The following is a 13,772-nucleotide window of genomic DNA, read 5'->3' on the forward strand; positions in this document are numbered from 1 at the left end:
TAATCAATCTAATTAGAGCTAATTATATTATGTTGAGTTAATTATCAAGTAATTGATAACGTTAGTGTATGTGTATATAATAATATTATTATTAGTTTCATTTAAGTAAGATTAATTAATGTGGAGTAATTATGGTTGAATAATGGAATTGAATTCTAGGATATAACTATTTACTTTTAATTGAAATCATATATATGTATAAAATTTGAAAATGATTAATATTATTTAATTTGTTACCTTATTATTGTTATTTAAACCATATCTTTAAGTCAATAATGTGAAATAAGTGTTATTGGGATTGCTTTGTATTGTTGTTAATTAAAATCAAATCCTTGAATAATGATTAATTTGATTTAGGTGGTTAATAATGATGATGTATTCTTAGATATGTCGTACCTTATGTGGCATTATTCAATTAAGTTGATCTACAGATTACCTTAATGTTTTAGTTTTGGTCAAGTTATAGTATCCTTAGAGGCTCTTAGGGGTGGCTGGTAAACCTTTATGTCTTTAACTCTATTTAGATGTGATTTATTGAGTATATTTGGATAATGAAGTTGTGGAACGATTATCTCCTTTGTGATTGATCGAGCCATGTGGATTTGGTATTGAGGCTTAATGTTAGGGTGATGAATCCCTTTCTCAATTCAGTCTTGTTTATGCTTGGTTTTTACCCTAGGGGTGGGTTAACCAATGGGAAGGTTGTGTTGGAGTCTTAGGGAGGAGTTTCTCTCCATGGGGGCCGAGATCCTAAGAGATTGCCAGGACAACCCATTGGGAGAGTTGTACAAGTGATAACCTTAATTAATTTTATATTTGTATATGTATATGTATATGTATAAATATACATACACATAGACATATACATACATACATACATACATACATACATACATACATACACACACACACACACACACACACACACACACACACACACACACACACACACACACACACATATATATATCCTACTTTGACTTGATAGACTTATGTTTGACTTGCTTTGAATAAGTTACTTATTTGACTTATTATATTGGTTACATTTATCTTATCTTGTAATGAACCTGAGGGGTTAGGAGTACTAGATGCATTTAGGGAGAGTGGCTCTCAATGGGGGTTGGGGTCCTAAAGTGGATGCCAGGTTAACTCATTGGAGAGTTTCCTTAACAAGTGATATCTTAACTAACATATTTGGGATAAAAACATTAACAAGATCATTTATGTTCCTCGTGCCCATAGCCTTGTGTGCTTGTATAGATAGAGGATGGGATTAGGAAGGTCTAGCTGCCTAGAGTGGTGTTGATCCGACAAGATTGACTTCCTTGTCTTCATGAAAGGAATGTTCAATTCTACATGAGTTATCAAATTGGGGCCGAGATCGAGAAAGACTACCAAGGCAACTCATGTTGAAGCTATGTGATGACACTCTTCCTTTCTTCTGTCCTAGTATCCTAATTTGATAGCTTGTGAGTTAGAGTCTCTGGTGGATCTTTGAGTGTTTTGGTACTTACCTTTATTTGGTGTCTTGATATTGTTATGGAGTATTTTCTTGGTTGTGGTTTTGGTTCATGTGACTTCACCTTTTATCCGATGCCTCCTTGTTTGTTGATTGTGGCCTTATGTTATCTTTGAGCACAAGGGGTGGACGTGAGGGTACCACATGGTTGGGTGGCATTTCCTTTTCACCCATTGGGGATCTGGAGACCTTGCTTGATTGCAACTAGATGGATTCTTCATCATCTTCATTTCAACACTTTTATAACATAGATTTTGGTCAGTTCATAGCTGAGCTATATGTTGATATGTATTTATTGGAGGCCTTGTAAATTATAATTGTAACTATAGATGATTTTGAAGATATAAGTGACTGATATTTGGGATGTACTCCTTATGGAGGTTGATGTAATAGATTAATGTAATTGATTATTTTATCATAATGATGTTAATAGTTAGGAAAATGATAACATGTTAATGTATGACTGATCTCATTTCTAGTTATAAAGTTATCATAGGAACACTTAGTTTGGTGTTTTAAAATGAACCTAGTACTAGTTGCAATTAATCATGGTATGCAATGGTAATGCTTCATCTTATGGTCTAGAATCTATTAGTATGTATTGTGTAAGTGACGATGTTAAGGAACCCACAAGAGGGTTTAGTCTTAGAACATGACATCTTCCGCATGTGCATTTGTAATAATGAATTAAATGATAAGTATCATTTGAATCGCTAATGTTTCAATGTTATAGTATTTTTACTTCTTAAAAAAAAATCATACTAGGGCAACAAGATGACTCTAGGTCAACATCAACAATAAAGTGGGATTACCTTACTCAACCAAGGCCATGACGCTTAAGGTACACATCCGTTAATTGTTCTCAAGACTCATTGGCAATGTTCTTTTCTAATATCTGCAACCCTCTCTTTTATGATACTCTCCCTCCCTCCAGAGGGTGTTGAGGTTCATGCAACCACTTTGTCAGAAGAAAAATTCAGTTAGTCACATCTTAACCATTTTTCCAAATTCATAATATGTTGCTAATTAAATAACTACATAAATCATTTTCTTTTAGATAACAATTTCAGTCGTAGAAGAATAAACAATGTCATTGATTAACCAAAACAACACATAATAAGTATTTTCTAAAAATTACGAAAGAGGGATGTAACATATTTCCCCCCCTTATGAATCATCATCCTTGATGATTATTAAACATAAATCGGAATTTCGAACATATAAGAAAGTTCATTATTTCTCATCATGAAAGTTCAATATTTTTTAAAAAGGTGAGGAAACTTCTAAAGGATCTCTTCATAATCCTTTGAGGTGGCATTTTCTTCGGCTTACTAGTCCCAGTGGACCTTGTGTTGCATAACCTCACGGTTACGTAGCCACAACTTATGCACCTCAAGTATTCTGAGTGGTTTGATCATAACCACTCTTGGATCCTACACCTACAAGGAATTCTAGTCAATCATGTGCTCAAAATCTGCCACATACTTTTTAAGATATGAAACATGAAAAAAATTATGCAATCGGGCAAGAGCTGCTAGTAGAGAAAGTTTGTAAGCTACTGGGTTGATGACCTCCAATATTTCAAATGGTCCCACATATCTCGAGGCTTATTGGAAGCCTTTTCATGCTTGATGGAACTTTTCTATGGTTTAACTCTAAGGAGGACCTTCTCCCTTATTACAAATTGTCCGGGAGTGTTTTCCATCAGGGTAACTCTTTTACCAATTGGTAGCCTCTGCTAACCTTTTCTTGATCAACTTTACCTAATCTTCCATTTCCTTAAGTATTTCCAAACTGAGGTTTATTTTGTCATCTATCCTATCCCAACTGATGGGGATTTTGTATTTTCTTTCATATAATACTTCAAAGGGTGTCATTTTTATGCAAATTGATACAAGTTGTAAGCAAATTCTACTAGAGGGAGGTATTCTTACCATTTAAATTGTTGATCTATGCAATACATCCTTAAGAGGTCTTCCAAAACTTGATTTACTCTCTTTGTTTGACCATTTATTTTTGGATGGTAAGCTAAATTGATGTTTAAATGTGTTCCCAAAGCTACTAACAATATTTGCCAAAATATAGACATCATTTTGGCATCCTTGTTAGAGATAATTTTCTTGGGTATACCATGTAATCGAAAGATTTCGTGAACAAAGTTTTGAGCAATTATATGTGCTTTATAAGTTAGATTCCTTGGTATGAAATGTGCTACCTTGGTAAGCTTGTCAACTGCCACTAGAATGACATTATGTTTGTTTCTTGTCATGGGTAGACCTTGTATGAAATCCATATTGATAATTTTCCACTTCCAATCTGGTATGACGTGGAGTTGTAGTAGTCCTAAAAGATGATAATGTTCTATTTTCACTTTTTGACACTCAAAGAAACCCATCACAAAACTCATTGTTTCCTTCTATATTCCCTTCTATAAATATAAGGGTTTAAAATATGCTAACATCTTCGTCACATCGGGATGTCCCGAGTATGGTGCCAAATGTACCTCTTTCCATATCAATTTCCTTAACTTTGAGAAGTCAGGTATGCACATTCTCCCTTGGTACCTTAACAAACCATTTGGTTCAATGTTGTACCCTTGATATCAGGGGTCTTGGAAATTTCTTTGTAAGGATTCTCATACCTAATTGTAGTATTCATCACCTTCTAAGTTTTGTAGTACTTGAGTACTAAGATTTGTGCTTATGATTTCCATAGATGACAAATGTATCCAATGACTTAATGCATCTACTACCCTATTCTCATTTCCATTGATATAGCTGATTTCAAAGTCATAGTTAGAGATTAACTCCAACCATCTTCTTTGTCAAGCATTCAAGTTAGGTCGAGTAAATATAAACTTTAGTCCCTGATGGTGAGACTGAAGTTCAAATGGCTTCCCCATAAGATAATGTTGCCATATTTGTAAAGCATGCACAATAGCCTCTAAATCCAAATCATGTAGTGCATCATTCTTCTCATAATTATTTAACTTCCTGGACTCATAGTTGATCACTTGATCATTTTGCATGAGGACTCCTCCTAAACCCTGGACCAATGCAATGTGACTTCCACAAACTACCTTTTGGATTTGGTACCTTGAAAATAGGTCAGTGGTCAATTTTTCTTTTAGATATTCGAATGCCTTCTAGCACTTTTCAATCCACTCAAATATCTTTCGCTTTCATTGGAGGGTGGTGATGGGATGTGCTATTTTGGAAAATTTCATCATGAATTTCCTATAATACCCGGCTAAACCCATGAAGCTCCTTACTTCTTGTATGTTTCTTGGTATCGGTCACTACACAATAGGTTTTATTTGTTAAGATAACTAGTGAACAACTGAGAGGAGGGGGGGGGGGGGGGTGATCAGTTGTTAACAGATTATACCATTTAATCCACTTAATAACCTTAAACCAGATTAAGTACTGGTAAAGCAGAAACAAATACCAGTAAGAAATAAAACTTAACAATAAAGAAGATAATCAACATGCAACCACACCACATAACACCATGATTTGTACGTGGAAAACCCGGAAAGGAAAAAACCATGGTGGGAAGCCTACCCACAGTCAGATGATACTTCTACAGAAAGTAGGTGATACAATGAGGGGCTTGCACATGCAGGAAGGCACACTGCCTAGAGCGTATTGCTCATTACAAAAGAGTCTCACTGACTACAGAGAGGTTATAACTACCTCAAGATAGATGGACAACAATCTAGAATAATGAACTGCCAGAGATAATATCTACCATGCCTGATTACAGTTCCAGTTAAGCTTAATACCAGAGGCCTTTGACCTCTTCATTAGTCCCAATTTGATCACCTATGATCGACCAAATCTCCTCCACATATGATATTGCATTCCAAGACTACGACACATAATACCCATTCCCATACCATGATCTACAATGAGATCTTACATCATTTTATACCAACCCTAAGGCCTAAACCAATTAGGTCGGCCACCTAAAAGATATTACAATAAGATCATTACATAAATCCATATTACAATGATATGCCATGTCGGCTTAAGACCAAAATAATAATAACCAATCCATAGAACTTCCCGAAACATCCTTGTAACGTGCGAAACATCCCGACAACGTGTAGAGTACACGTTAACATGATACTGGTCCATAACCTAGATAGGCACCAGACCTATTCTGGGTCCACCACTCTAAAGCAATGTCTTCAAGCAGTTGAAGCACAATCAAAGAACATCTTCAGTATCCTGAAATCCATCTAGAAGCTGCACCAACACCACTTATGCATCCTGTCAAGATTCCTCACTGAGAGCTCTACCGGTTAAACCTTAAATCAATGTTGATAAAGGTTTACAAGAGTGTATGATAGCATCCGATTACCAAGTCAATACCAACTGACCAAAACATTCTCCAGGGACATGTAACACATATAATGAATCATACTCCATTGATCCAAACATGTCGGAAGTGTCCAAAAGATAGTCTCTTCTGTCGGTAACACTAGATCTTCTACCGGTAACCAAAACCTGTTTGCCAGTAACCAACAACTAGTGTTGGCATCAATGACAAAACATCAATGCAACACATAATCAATTCATTCATAATGCCAACAATCTCCCCCTTTGGCATTGATGGCAACACTAGATGTGAAAAACATCTAAGTACCAAGAAATGCCAAACAAGTCTCCTCTTGTGGAAGACAACCAACAATCTCTCGAATATCAATAAATCTCCCCTTGTGAATGATATCTATGTTAAGTTCCAAATTTATTTTTCACATCACTATCTCTTCCCCTTTGACATCAATGCCAGAAATCTGACAAAAATATCAAAGCAAGAATATAAACCTCTGAATCTCAAAGTTGACTACTCCCCCTGAGTAGTAGCACCACTCATCAGTGCCAAAATGAATAATATTTCTAATAATGCATGCCAGACTGATGACAAACTGCATCAATCAAGTCTCTGTCAGAGGGGCAGAAACCCCTAACCTGTCTCTAAATACTCAAATGATTCTTTAGATAACAGTTTAGTGAATACATTTGCAATCTGTTCTTTAGTGTTCACATAAACCAATTTGACTTCCTTTCCTTCTACCTTGTCCTTTAGAAAGTTATACTTTATTGATATATGCTTAGTCTTAGAGTGAAATACCATATTTTTAGACATGTCAATAGCTGTAGAGTTATCACAGTAGATAACTACCGGTTCATTGCAATTTACCTTGATATCCTTCAACATTTGCTTCATCCACAAGACTTGAGTACAATTAGTTGCTATTGCAACATACTCAGCTTCTGCAGTAGATAAAGAAATGCATGACTGTTTTTTGTTGATCCATGAAACCAGTTTCTTTCCAAGAAAGAAAGCTCCACTAGAAATGCTCTTCCCGTCATTAGTATCTCCTACCCAATCTGAGTGAGTATATGCACATAAAGTGAAATCATCATTTTTAGAATACCATAAGCCATATTCTGTTGTTCCTTGCAAATACCGAAATATCCTCTTTACTGCACATTCATGATTTTCTTTAGGATTACTTTGATATCTTGAAACAATACTTACTGGATTCATAATATCTGGTCTAGTTTGAGTTAGATATAATAGACCACCAATCATAGACTTATACCTTGTCGGATTTACCGGTGTAGAAGTATCCTTGATAGATAATTTCTCACTTGTCACCATAGGAGTACTTATCAGTTTGAAATTATCCATACCAAACTTCTTCAACAATTCCCTCAGATACTTAGTTTGACAGATAAAAATTCCTTTGTCAGTTTGAGTAATCTACAAACCTAAGAAAAATTTAATCTCACCAATCATGGACATTTCAAATTCATTCTTCATATTGTTAGCAAATTCCATGCACAATTTATCTTCTCCTCCAAAAATGATATCATCAACACATACTTCAATAATCAGAATATCACCATCAATGATCTTATAATATAAATTACTATCAACACTACCTTTAGTAAAATCAAGCTTCAAAAGATATTTATCCAACCTTGCATACCAAGCTCTAGGAGCTTGTTTCAATCCATATAAAGCTTTATTCAATCTGCAAACCATATATATATATCATCTATCTATAAAAATCCATCAGGTTGCTCAATGCATACTTCTTCCTCAAGTTCACCATTGAAAAATGCACATTTAACATCCATTTGATAAACTTTATAGTTCTTATAAGCTACATAGACAATAAATAGTCTAATAGCTCCAATTCTAGCTACAGGTGCAAATGTCTCAGCATAATCAATTCCTTCCATTTGAGAATATCCTTTACAAACCAATCTAGCCTTGTTTCTTACAACTTGACCATCCTCATTCAGTTTATTCCTAAAAACCCATTTAGTTCCAATAACATTCTTATTTTTAGACCGGGGAACTAAAGTCCAAGTCTCATTCTTCTCTATCTGATCTAATTCATCTTCCATAGCCTTTAACTAATGTTTATCTTTACAAGCTTCAATAATAGATGTTGGTTCAATTTGAGAAATAAGACATACCTCTTCATTTGCCAATATTCTTCTTGTCATAAATCCCTCGTTCCTATCTCCAATGATTTGATCTTCAGAATGATTTAATCTTACATACCTTGGTGTCTTCTGAACTTCAGGTTCACTGTTTTGATCATTAGTCATAGTTGAATTTCCTGATTGTGTTGATGTAACTGTCTCAGTTTCCTGTACCGGTTGAGGCATTGTCGGTTCAGTTATGATCATTTCCATTGTCAGTTCCCTGTCATATAATATAGATTGATTTCTGTACTGCTCATCTACTTTCACATTAGCACTCTCCACAATTTTCTGCAATCTTTTGTTATAACATCTATATTCTTTGCTTTGAATTGAATAACCAAGAAATATCCCTTCATCACATCTAGGATCAAACTTTCCAATTGAATCATCTCTTTTGATATAGCATTTACTTCCAAAAATTCTAAAATATTTAACAGTAGGTTTATGTCCAAACCATAATTCATAAGGGGTCTTACCAGTTTCACCTTTGATGTGAACTCTGTTGAATGTGTAGACTGTTGTACTCACTACTTCTCTCCAGTATATGTGAGGATATTTGGATTCCATCATCATAGATCTTGCTGCATCCAAAATGGTTATGTTCTTTCTTTCCACAACTCGATTCTGCTGAGGAGTCCAAGGTGCAGATAATTGTCTCTTAATTCCATTTGTCTCACAATAACTGTTAAATTCATGAGAAGTAAACTCACCACCTTGATCTGATCTTAGACATTTGATTTTCAATCCAGTTTCTGTTTCAACCTTTTCTTTAAAGATCTTGAATTTCTCAAAGGCTTTAGACTTCTCCCTAAGAAAAGTCACCCACATAATCCTAGAATAGTCATCAATAATCAACATGAAATACCTGTCACCTTGAAAGATTCTAGTCCTTGTTAGACCACATAAGTCAGTGTGAATCAAATCAAGTTCATCATTAGATTTATCATGTATGCTCTTAAAAGAAGTTCTAACTTGCTTTCCCAATTGACATTCCTTACATACCGGATTATGAGGCTTCATAACCTTAGGTATATCTCTAACTGCCTTAATTGAACTGATCTTAACAATACAATCAAAATTAACATGACACAAACTCTTATGCCATAACCAACTCTCATCAATATGAGCAATCAAACATGTCTCATTACCAATGTTCAAGTGAAAGATATTACCTCCAGTCTGAGTACCAGTTGCAATCTCTAAACTAGTCTTGTTAATGATTTTGCATTTTCTATCTTTAAACTGAAGTTGGAAACCCTTGTCCACCAATTTACCAACACTCAAAATATTATGCTTTAAACCTTCTACATAATAGACATTATTAGTGTTATGCTTTCCATCTAGAGAAATAATACCTCTACCTTTGATCATACATGCTTTGTCATCTCCAAATCTGACTTGACCGCCATTGTATTCTTGCAGGGACAAATTTTTTCTCTTATCTCCAGTCATATGATGTGAGCATCCACTATCAATTACTCATTCATCCTTATTTTCAACTTTTCCTGCCAGGGCCTTTCCTTCATTTATGATAGCTAGTTCCGGTTCATCTTCCTTTAAAGCATAGAACACCCATTCCTTTCCATTGCCAGATCCACTAGCAGAGTCTTCTATCGGTTCATCCCCAGATTCATCACTTACTCCTTCCTCATCCACTATGTAGCATTGTTTACTTTTCTTAAATCTATATATGTTCTGGTTAGGCTTAAATGATTTCTTAACTCTTTTCTCAAGTCTTGCATTCCTTTTAGGACATCTAGATGCAAAATGACCAATCTTATTACATGCAAAACATTTAAAAGGTGTTTTTCCTTCATACTTACTTCCTGCCAGTCCTTTAGGTACTCTTCTAGCAAATAAGGCTTCAAGTTGCTCAATTCTTCATCTTCTTTCCTCATATCTTCCAATTCTTTTGCATATAGGACTTTCCAATCACTTTTGCTGGTAGATGATGATGATGATGATGCATGAAAAGAAGGTTCAGACTTTACAGCTCCAGAAGATCCAAATTCTTCAAAATCAAAAGCAGATAATTTCCCAATTAGAATGTCTCTTTCAACTGAAGAGTTTGTCATTGTTCTCAACTCATTAATTGCAATTGCCTTCATCTTGTAAGCCGATGGAAGGGCTCTCAATACTTTGGAAACTATTTCATCTTCACTCAAAAATCCTCCACAACATTGAATTCCCATAACAATCTCATTTACTCTTTCCATAAACACAACAATTCTTTCATTATCTTCCATCTTTAAGTTTTCATATCTTACCCGGTAACCATCAAGTTTAGCAATTTTGATAGTAGGATCGCCTTCATTCAGAGTTTGCAATTTGTCCCACATAACCTTTGTCAATGATTTATCAGTCAATCCCATGATTTGTTGATCAGTAAGTGCACACAAGAGGGATTCTCTAGCTCTGCAATCATTTTCAATATTCTTGTCCAAGTCTACAAGAGTAGGGCTACCAAATGTCAGATCATAAGGTGTGTATCCTTTCTCCGTGATCTCCCAAATATCCTTGCCAAGACATCTAAGATGAGTCTCCATTCAAATTTTTCATATCCCATAATTTGTTCTATCAAGCTTAGGGATTTCTCTTTTGAAAATAGTTGCCATAGGATCTACCTCAAGTGGTTAAGCTTCTGCAAAAGAGGACCAAAGCTCTGATACCAATTGTTAGGATAACCGATGAACAACTAAGAGAGGGGGGGGGGTGAATCAATTGTTAACAAATTATATCATTTAATCCACTTAATAACCTTAAAGCAGATTAAGTAAAGCAGAAACATATATCGGTAAGCAATTAAAATTAACAATAAAGTAGATAATCAACACAATGCAACCATACAACATAACACCATGATTTGTACGTGGAAAGCCCGGAAAGGGAAAAACCACGGTGGGAAGCCCACCCACAGTCAGATGATACTTTTGTAGAAAGTATGTGATACAATGAGGGGCCTGCACATGCAGGAAGACACATTGCCTAGAGCATACTGCTCATTACAAAAGAGTCTCACTGACTACATAGAGGTTATAACCACATCAAGATAGATGGACAACAATCCAGAATAATGAACTGCTAGAGATAACATCTACCATGCCTGATTACAGTTTCGGTTAAGCTCAATACCAGAGGCCTTTGACCTCTTCCTTAGTCCCAATTCGATCACCTATGATCAACCAAATCTCTTTCTCATATGATATTGCATTCCAAGAACATGACAAACAATCCCCATTCCCATACCATGATCTACAATGAGATCTTATATCATTTTATACCAACCCTAAGGCCTAAACCAATTAGGTCGGCCACCTAAAAGATATTACAATAAGATCATTACATAAATCCATATTACAATGATATGCCATGTCGTCTTAAGACCAAAACAACAATAACCAATCCATAGGACATCCAGAAACATCCCGGTAATGTGTAGAGTACACGTTAACATGATACCAGTCCATAACCTAGATAGGCACCAGACCTATTCTAGGTCCACCACACCAAAGCAATGTCTTCAAGCAGTTGAAGCATGATCAAAGAACATCTTTAGTATCCTAAAATCCATCTAGAAGCCGCACCAACACCACTTATGCATCCTATCAATATTCCTTAGTGAGAGCTCTGCTAGTTAAACCTTAAACCAATGCCAGTAAGGGTTTACAAGAGTATATGATAGCATCCGATTACCAAGTCAATACCAACTGACCAAAACATGCTCCAGGAACATGTAACACATAAAATCAAACATACTCCATTGATCCAAACAAGCCGAAAGTGTCCAACAGATAGTCTCTTCTGCCGGTAACACTAGATCTTCTACCGGTAACCAAAACCTGCCTGCCGGTAACCAACAACTAGTGTTGAAATCAATGACAAAACATCAATGCAACACATAATCAATTCATCCATAATGCCAACATTATTTTTGTCAGGTCCATTGTGATTCCTTCTACAAAAATTATGTGTCCTAAGTATTGTACCTCCTTTTGGAAAAAAGGGTGCATTTGGATAACTTTCCACATATTTTATGCTCTTGTAAATGTTAGAGGAGTATTTGCAAGTGTTGAAGGTGTTCCTCCTCATCCTTTGAATAAATTAGAATGTCATCAATAAATACTAACACAAGTTTGTCCAAACAATCTTTAAACATACAATTCATTAAATTCATGAATTGTTGTTGGTGCATTGGTGAGCCTGAAGGGTAATACTATGAACTCGTAGTGTCTATTTCTCGTTCTGAATGTTGTCTTAATATATTCCTCATTTAGCCACAACTGGTAATAGCCTGACCATAAATCAAGCTTGGAGAATATTGCAGCCCCTCTCATCTAATCAAATAAGTCATCTTTTCTAGGTAGTGGGTACTTATTCCTAATGGTGAGCTTATTGAGCATTTGATAATCTTTACATTGGCACAATATCTCGTCCTTCTTCTTTAAAAAAATCATGGGGGCTCCCTAGGGTGACACACTTGGTTGAATTAATCCCTTCTCAATGAGTTCTTGTAGTTGTGCTTCTGTTGGAATCAAGGAACACTGAGAGGAGGGTGAATTAGTGTTTTGCAACTTTTAACTTTGTTAATTTGTCTTTTAAACCACTTAATGCATATAAGGGAAATTAAAGTGTAGAAACATAAAGCAAAGATCATCAACACCATAACACCAAGATTTTTACGTGGAAACCTAGTTAAGGGAAAAACCACATTGGGACTCAAACCCACAATATTAATATACCCTGTCAAAAGTATAAAAATATTACATAAGGGGAATGCACATGCATTTAGGCACACTGCCTAGATCTCACTGCTCAATTGTCTATAATAAGGGCTACAACTCGGAAGGCTCACTGCCTTACAAAAGAGTTACAAAGGTAACATACATGAAGATGAACTATGAAATAGCATTTGAAAATGCCTGGAATAGTTCTAGTTAAGTACACAATACTGTATCTTACTCAAATATATAGAACTACTCTGTTTTGATATTCTGCAACATACCGGATCACAAATCTTTACCTTGCACATGTGAAAATGTGCACAATCAATCATTCAGACATCCCACACAACCATCAATCTACCAAATGATTAAATCAATCGGTCTTATATATCTACATCACCACTTTTAGGTCAATTCCATGTCGACCCAAAAATTGCATAACATGCAACATGAAACATGTACACAAGTTGGCTCAATCCGATCCAAAAACATCTAGGCAGACCAAAGCAAAATGGCCACACAATTTCCACATGTCATCTCATCTATCTCGAACACATAAACACTCACCAAAATTTATCAAAGCATAATGCGTTTCCACACGTTACCACTGATAACCACTATCTTTACCAAAAACAATCTATCGGACCTTACCAACCTGGAATAAGGTAAATTGCATATCCACAATACATCTCCCAAATCTGCAAAGAAAAATACTCAATTAAAATAATCCACTAACCATCAGGGGCCACAAACCTGGAATATGATAAATTGCATATCCACAATACATCTCCCAAATCCGCAAAGAAAAATACTCAATTAAAATAATCCACTAACCAACAAGTTGTACACTGTCGGATACACTGTTCTCACCAGACCACACATATGCTTGATCAATCTTCAATCAATTTTCCAGAATGATGAAAACATGAACTGCGGATGCCAAATCTGATATGAGTTGCCATCAATGGCAACATCTCAATATACATGCAGTGTCTCTTTCCAACAATCTCCTCCTTTGGC

The sequence above is a fragment of the Cryptomeria japonica genome, chromosome 9, assembly GCF_030272615.1.
Source record: "Cryptomeria japonica chromosome 9, Sugi_1.0, whole genome shotgun sequence".
Lineage (NCBI taxonomy): Eukaryota > Viridiplantae > Streptophyta > Pinopsida > Cupressales > Cupressaceae > Cryptomeria > Cryptomeria japonica.